Consider the following 7,295-nt stretch of genomic DNA (forward strand, 5'->3'; position numbering starts at 1 on the left):
AAGAAGAATGGGAACCTCGGTTTTATAAAATTTTGAACGATCTCTCTTATGAGTGCTACCTGAGGGGGCGTACACGTTAACAAACTGCACACCATTCACTCGAAAAGAAATGCCACGACCACTGGGCAGCCGCTGCACATCCGTAAAGGGTATACCGTCGCGCAAAAGGATGGCAGTGCCTACAGCATCCTGAAGTTTGATGTTATCAATAAGAACGTAACCGGGCACTTCTAAGGCTGTGACTACCTCCTGTAGGAGGGCAATGTCAACGCTGGTACCACACAAGAAATCATTTAGCGAACGGAGTTTCACCGCACTTTGAATTCTATTGACGTTAAGTGTGGTAATGTTGTAGGTTTGGCTGTCACCCATGATGGTTCAGAGGACAATGAGCTGTGAGTTTCGCATCGTCCTTCTCTCCGGCTTTGAACCAAACTCGTTGGTAACGTTTGGAGTACGAACGAAATGTCAAAACCAATAACGGGTCAGGGAGGGGAAGGTCGCAGCGCGATGGTCATGCGCGAGAGCAGCTACTGCTGCATCTCCTCGTTCTGCTGCCACCACGGCTCATTGCTGTCGGGGTGTTGCGCGGTGCGCGCGCCGCCCTGCCCGCCACCGCCGGTTGAGTCTGTCAACGTGGTCGCATCCGCCTGGCCACCACGCAGGGCTGCGACTGACGTCAGCGAGTTCCTGTGGGAGCGCTGCTGCAGCTGCTCGCTGCTCTGCTCGCTCTTCCTCTTGGCCGTTACGGTGCTCTGATCCCTTTCAGCGCTCAGTAGTGCCTTCAGGTGTTTGGTTTGTTCACGAATGCGTTCTTGCCTCGCGGTGTCCTCGCAGCGCACGGAGCAAGAAGATTGAGGTTCAGTCTCGCTGCCACTTTCTGACATGTGTACGGGTCCTAAATCATTCGACTTTTCCTCTTTGCTACTATTCCCTTTGCTTCTCCTTCGGCGGCCTTTCTTCGTGTCTGCTACAGTCTCTACCGATAGGGGTGGTTCAGGCAAACTTATCTGCACCCGCTCCTGTATCTCACTCGGCTTAGATTCAGAGGTGGCTGGCGCATCTTTGGTATCCAGCGGTAACTGCCCCGGTGAGGATGACGATGCCGAATCGACGTCCGTCCTACCGCGAATGTCTTTGGCACTGCATCCCACCTGAACTGGCACCTCCGCCTCGCTGACATGTTCCGTCTGCCGGGGTGGTGGTACAGTCCCCGCGACCACCTCACTCAATAGTGGTACTAGCTTTTCACTACCGTCTGCAGGACGTTCCCGTGGAAGTTGAAATGGACGTCGACGTGTACAGTTCATCCGCAGATGTTCAGTTGAATGGCAGATCGAACAGGTAGGGGGTTGACCAATGTAAGTTACCTGTGCACGACAGCCGCCAATGGCAACATACGAAGGTATATGATTTTTCAAGTCTACACGTACACTGCGCACCCCGCTGTTAACTTGGTAGCGATAGGCACTCGACCATTTTTCATGTGTAACTGACAAAACAGCGCCGTACAGTGACAGACAACGTGCAATAAGATCATTAGGGCACTCAGGTGGCACATTAAATACCCTGACGGTTCTTACTCCGTATCCCGAAGGCACGATTTGCACATAACTAATACTGCCATCATTATGACGGAATGGTCTCACACCAACATGCTCCTCAACGAATTTCTCGTAAGTGTCACTCGAAATAAATTTGATAAATAACGAGTACTGCACAAAGTCCAACTGGAATGTGTCGACTATATCTTCAGGCAATTTCAAATCCTCAAAGATCCACTCATGAATTTCAAACGCCGTCGGTCGCAAGGCAGCGCGATCGAAAACACACTGAACGCTGTTCGCTCTGTTAATTGTCAACATCTTACTTACAACAGTTATACAGAAACAAACGTTAACAGCGCTCGCACACGCTGCTCAGCTCTCCACCTCAGCACTGCTCGCGACGTAAACACTGGCCCGCGCTACCGCCCGTCACCGCGCGATGTGCACTGGACGAGTGCCGGAACACGACTGTTGTCTGAGCTACCGAAGCACGACTCACGCCCGGTACTCACAGCTTTACTTCTGCCAGTATCCGTCTCCTACCTTCCAAACTTTACAGAAGCTCTTCTGTGAGACATGCAGAACTAGCACTCCTGAAAGAAAGGATACTGTGGAGACATGGCTTAGCCACAGCCGCTGCAGAGTGAAAATCTCATTCTGGAAACATCCCCCAGGCTGTGGCTAAGCCATGTCTCCACAGTATCCTTTCTTTCAGGAGTGCTAGTTCTGCATGTCTCGCAGAAGAGCTTCTGTAAAATTTGGAAGGTAGGAGACGGATACTGGCAGAAGTAAAGCTGTGAGTACCGGGCGTGAGTCGTGCTTCGGTAGCTCAGTTGGTAGAGCACTTGCCCGCGAAAGGCAAAGGTCCCGAGTTAGAGTCTCGGTCGGGCACACAGTTTTAATCTGCCAGGAAGGTTCAAACCTTGAACTGATTACTATCATCTTACTATTAACCGGATGGGTCAAAAAATTGTATAAGCACGTGGTACTTGTCTCACAAAGTACACCCCACGTGCGTTGAACATAAAGAAAAGTTGCTATATTGAAAAATATTGTCAAGACGAGACATTATAATTTCACGCACATTCGCATTTAAGATTGATGATCTTAGAGTTACCGATCCTTATCACGTGGTTCCACTTTACTCACAAAGTAGTGACAAAGCTACTAATGGAAGATATTCTGAACTTAATACTCGAATTACACTGCGTTGTAATTTAAGATGACATATTTTACATATAAATCTGAAATAAAGGTGATTAAATTTTCAGTTAGGCTGAACTTAAGAAATCCATTGTCCTACGGACTTAGCAGAGACGCACTTAGCTTGAGATCTTACCACTTCAGACGCTCGCCGCGGACTGACTGTCGTGGGCACTTACCGAGAGTACCGCACAGATACAAACGGAAGTGACCAGAGAGGCAGCTTCCTATACCAACATGACAAGGGACGGACGGGACCATACCAAGAATAGAAATATCTTTGCTTTTAGAAAGCATAGCTACCTGTTCCGATGTTGGTCCTACCGTTCTGTAGTAGACAGGCTTGTCTGCTACCATCAAGCATGCAACTAGAAATACATTGCTCATTCTTTCTCTCACACAGAAGGGAATGGGGTGACAGTATCTTATCATATACAGTATATAAATGAAAGCAGATGTAGGTTCCGTATGAAACTGTGAGATGAATTACATATAAACTGTGTTTTAAAGTGTAGTAGTGTGACAGATCGTTCTTGTTTATGTGTAAAAGTAACACGTTCCACTGCTCAGTGTCCTCCCAGATAGAGTCAGAAACACCACAGTAAATTTAGAAGAGCAATTTATGCCGTAAATGACAACAGATTTAAGAAATTAACATGAAAGGAATCCAACAGGGACCTTTCAAGCTGCAGAAGTTTCTGTGTAACTGAATGGCGCACTCGCGAAACCTGTCAGCACCAAAGGAACTCCAGAAGCAGAGCGAACTAGAATTCCAGAACCACTCATCAGTGATGACGAAAACACCGCGCCGAAGTCATAAAACCGGCACAATGGAGTAGTGGAAGAATTTCATTAGGTCGGATGCCCACATCCCAAGAATGAAACATGGCGGGGTCAGCCATATCCAGGGTATTCCGAAAGCACCATTGTTGCTCTGAAAGGTCGCATTACTGCTAATGATTGTGTGACCATTTTGGCTGATAACGTGCGTCCCTCGATACAGTTTGTTCCCCAATGGTGACGACAGGGATCCCGGGGCGACAGCGCTGCCGTGCACTGAGCTCGCATCGCCCGGGGCTGGTTTTGAGAGCGAGAGGTTGAACTGTGGCACCTCCCACGGTCACCACAGTCGCAAGTGTCCACGAGCCTTGTGGTCTGCTTTGGAGAGAAGTGTGCGTGATCGCAATCAACTTTCATAATCGTTAGCTATTGCCAATGTATTGCAGGAAAATGGTATAACATCCATTTGAAAACCATACAGGACTTGTATTGATATATTCCGATACAATTGAAAGCCGCTTTGAATGCCAAAGTGTTTCCTGCACGTATTACGCGCAGTAATATGTTGTAGTCTTTCCACATTTTTGTCCACGCTTTTTATAATAATTATAATATGTGATACGTGAATGTTCATAATTTTACAGTAGGAACAATTTAAGATAAAACTACAAAGAGTTTGTTTTACGTTTTCTTTGGAAGCACATGCTTCATTTCCGTAATAGCGAAAAATAAAAAGATGCAGTAAACTGAGGTGAGCGCTCTATTAAACATAATTGCTGCTTGTCTAAGCAACACGATAATCAACAACTGCATTAGGACAAATTTTATGCTAATTTCTAACAAGCATTAGCGTCCCTAACTTTTATGATTAAAAACAGACCTATAAATTAATAAACAACTAATAAACAGGCAGTGGCTGTGGTGTACTCATAGCTGTATACGGTCTACGGAAAAAAATTAAAAATATTATCCATCGGAACGAAATAGGCCTACATAAAAGCTATGTGACGTAACGCACTACACAGCGCTTTACACGTTTTCTAATTTATACGCTGAAGCGCCAAAGAAACTGGTATAGGCACGGGCATTCAAACGCAGACATACGTAAACAGGCACTGCGGTCGGCAACGCCTATGTAAGAAAACAAGTGTCTGGCGCAGTTGTTAAATCGATTACTGCTACTGCAATGGCTGTTTCTCAAGATTTGAGTGACTTTGAACATTGTGTAGTCGGCGCACGAGCGATGGGACCCAACACCTCCAAGCTAGCGATGAAGTGGGGATTTTCCCGTACTACCATTTTACGACTGTACCGTGAATATCAGGAATCCGGTAAAACAACAAATCTGCGGCCGAGAAAAGCTCCTGCAAGAACGCGATCAACGACGACTGAAGAAAATCGTTCAACATGACAGAAGTGCAACCCTTTCACAAATTCCTGCAGATTTCAGTGCAGGGCCATCAACAAGTGCCAGCGTGCCAACCATTCAACGAAATATCATCGATATGGGCTTTCGGAGCCGAAGGCCCACTATTGTACTCTTGATTACTGCACGACACAAAGCTTTAAGCGTCGCCTGGGCCCCTCAACACCGACATTTGATTGTTGATGACTGCAAACATCTTGCCTGGTCGCACGAGTCTCGTTTCAAGTTATATCTAGCAGATGGACGTGTACGGGTATGGAGACAACCTCATAAATCCATGGACCCTCCATGTCCGCAGGGGACTGTTCAAGCTGATGAAGGCTCTGTAATGGTGTCGGGCGTGTGCATTTGGAATGATATGAGACGTCTAGATAAGTCTGACAGATGACAGTACGTAAGTATCCTTTCTGATTACCTACATCTGTTCATGTCCATTATGCATTCCGATGTACTTGGACAATCCCAGTAGGACAATGCGGCACCCCACACGTCCAGAACTCCTACATAATGGCTTGAGGAATACTCTTATGAGTTTAAAGACTTCCACAGGCCACCGAACTCCACGGACTTCAACATTACTGAATATATCTGAGATGCCTTGCAGCATGCTGTTCAGAAGAGATCTCCACCCCCTTGTTCTCTTACGGATTTATGGACAGCCGTGCAGGATTCATGGTGCCAATTCCCTCCAGCACGACTTCAGACATTAGTGGAGTCCATGTCACGTGGTTTTGCGGCACTTGTGCGTGCTTGCGGGGGCTCTACACGATGTTACACAGGTGTACAAATCTCTTTGGCTCTTCAGTGTTTGTTGGAAATAGTAACTGCAAATAGCATTGCGCATACAGATATCACCAGCAAGTTGTTAGATTCTTTGCTTTCGCTAAGGAAAGAGGTGAATCGTAGTGTCCGGTGTGGCTTACGCCACATACGGGAACATTTCCACTTGGCCCCGTGTGCTATTAAGGCCAATCATTCATCTTATGCTCACTGAGAAAACGTATGTGGCACAGTGGTACTTTCTGTTCCTGTGTTTACCGACGCTGATGTACTATGAGGATCCGTAGAAAGTGAGTTATAAAATGTAAATATAAGGGCAGTCAAATGAAAACTAGAAATGGTTCAAATGACTCTGAGCATTATGGGACTTAACTTCTGACGTCATCAGTCCCCTACAACTTACAACTACGTAAAAGTAACTAACCTAAGGACATCACACACATCCACTCCCGAGGCAGGATTCGAACCTACGACCGTAGCTGTCGCGTGGTTCCAGACTATAGCGCCTATAACCGCTCGGTCACTCCGGCCGGCTGAAAACTAGAGAGATGAGTAAAGTCAGTAGACTCTTTACTGTTTCAAAAGTAATGGCTGTAGCTGTTAATACATTTACTTGATTGTGAGACAGGGCGGCCAATGCCTTCACTGAAAAATGTTTTCCTACGAAACCATTGTTGTACCCTGATGTACACCATTTCGTCAAAAGCAAACCAACGACCACGAATACATTTCTTCAGGGCTCCAAAAGTATGGAAATAGCATGGCAGGGATGGAAAATGAATGGAAGAACTGTAAGGGCTTCTCAGAGGAATTTCTGCACCGTATTCGAAACAAAATGCTCCTGAAATCAGCTGTTAGTGTGTGTAGCGTTATAAAACAACGCATGTACGGAGGATGCGAGTGAGAAATGAATAAACAATGTAGCATTAGCTTTTTTCGTTATTAAATACGCAACCAATTTGCAAAACAGTATTGTATGCTGGGGGCAAATCGAATGAACGGTTAGAGCTGTTTGAATCAGAATGTCCTTGCATGCGGTAGGGTGAAGGCTCCATTATGCATTTAGGTTTCTACTGGTTCTTATTTAGGATTTCCATGGTTTCACTAAATTACTTCAGGCGGCGCCGGGATGGTTCCTACTAAATGGCTACGGCAGACACTGGTCTCATCCTAATCATCCTAGACAAATATCTCACTCTGTAAATTACTGTATTTTTTTCTGATGGCCTTGCATTGTAATACCACAACATATCTAATATTGTTGCAAAAGAGATCTACAGACGAATAGAACTACTAGTATTACTGGAAAATGGAAATGTCGTGTGGATAGGGCCTCCCGTCGGTTAGACCAGTCGCCTTGTGCAAGTCTTTTTAGTTGACGCCACTTCAGCGACTCGCGTATCGATGGGTATGAGACAATGATGATTGGAACAACACGGCACCCTGCCCCCGAGCAGAGAAAATATCTGACCCATCTTTTTTTTTTTGTTTTTTTTTTTTCAGTCGCGCGGTTCCGGACTGCGCGCCTTTTTTTTTTTTTTTTTTTTTTTTTTTTTTTT

This window comes from Schistocerca gregaria, chromosome 7 (genome assembly GCF_023897955.1).
Source record: "Schistocerca gregaria isolate iqSchGreg1 chromosome 7, iqSchGreg1.2, whole genome shotgun sequence".
NCBI classification, from domain to species: domain Eukaryota; kingdom Metazoa; phylum Arthropoda; class Insecta; order Orthoptera; family Acrididae; genus Schistocerca; species Schistocerca gregaria.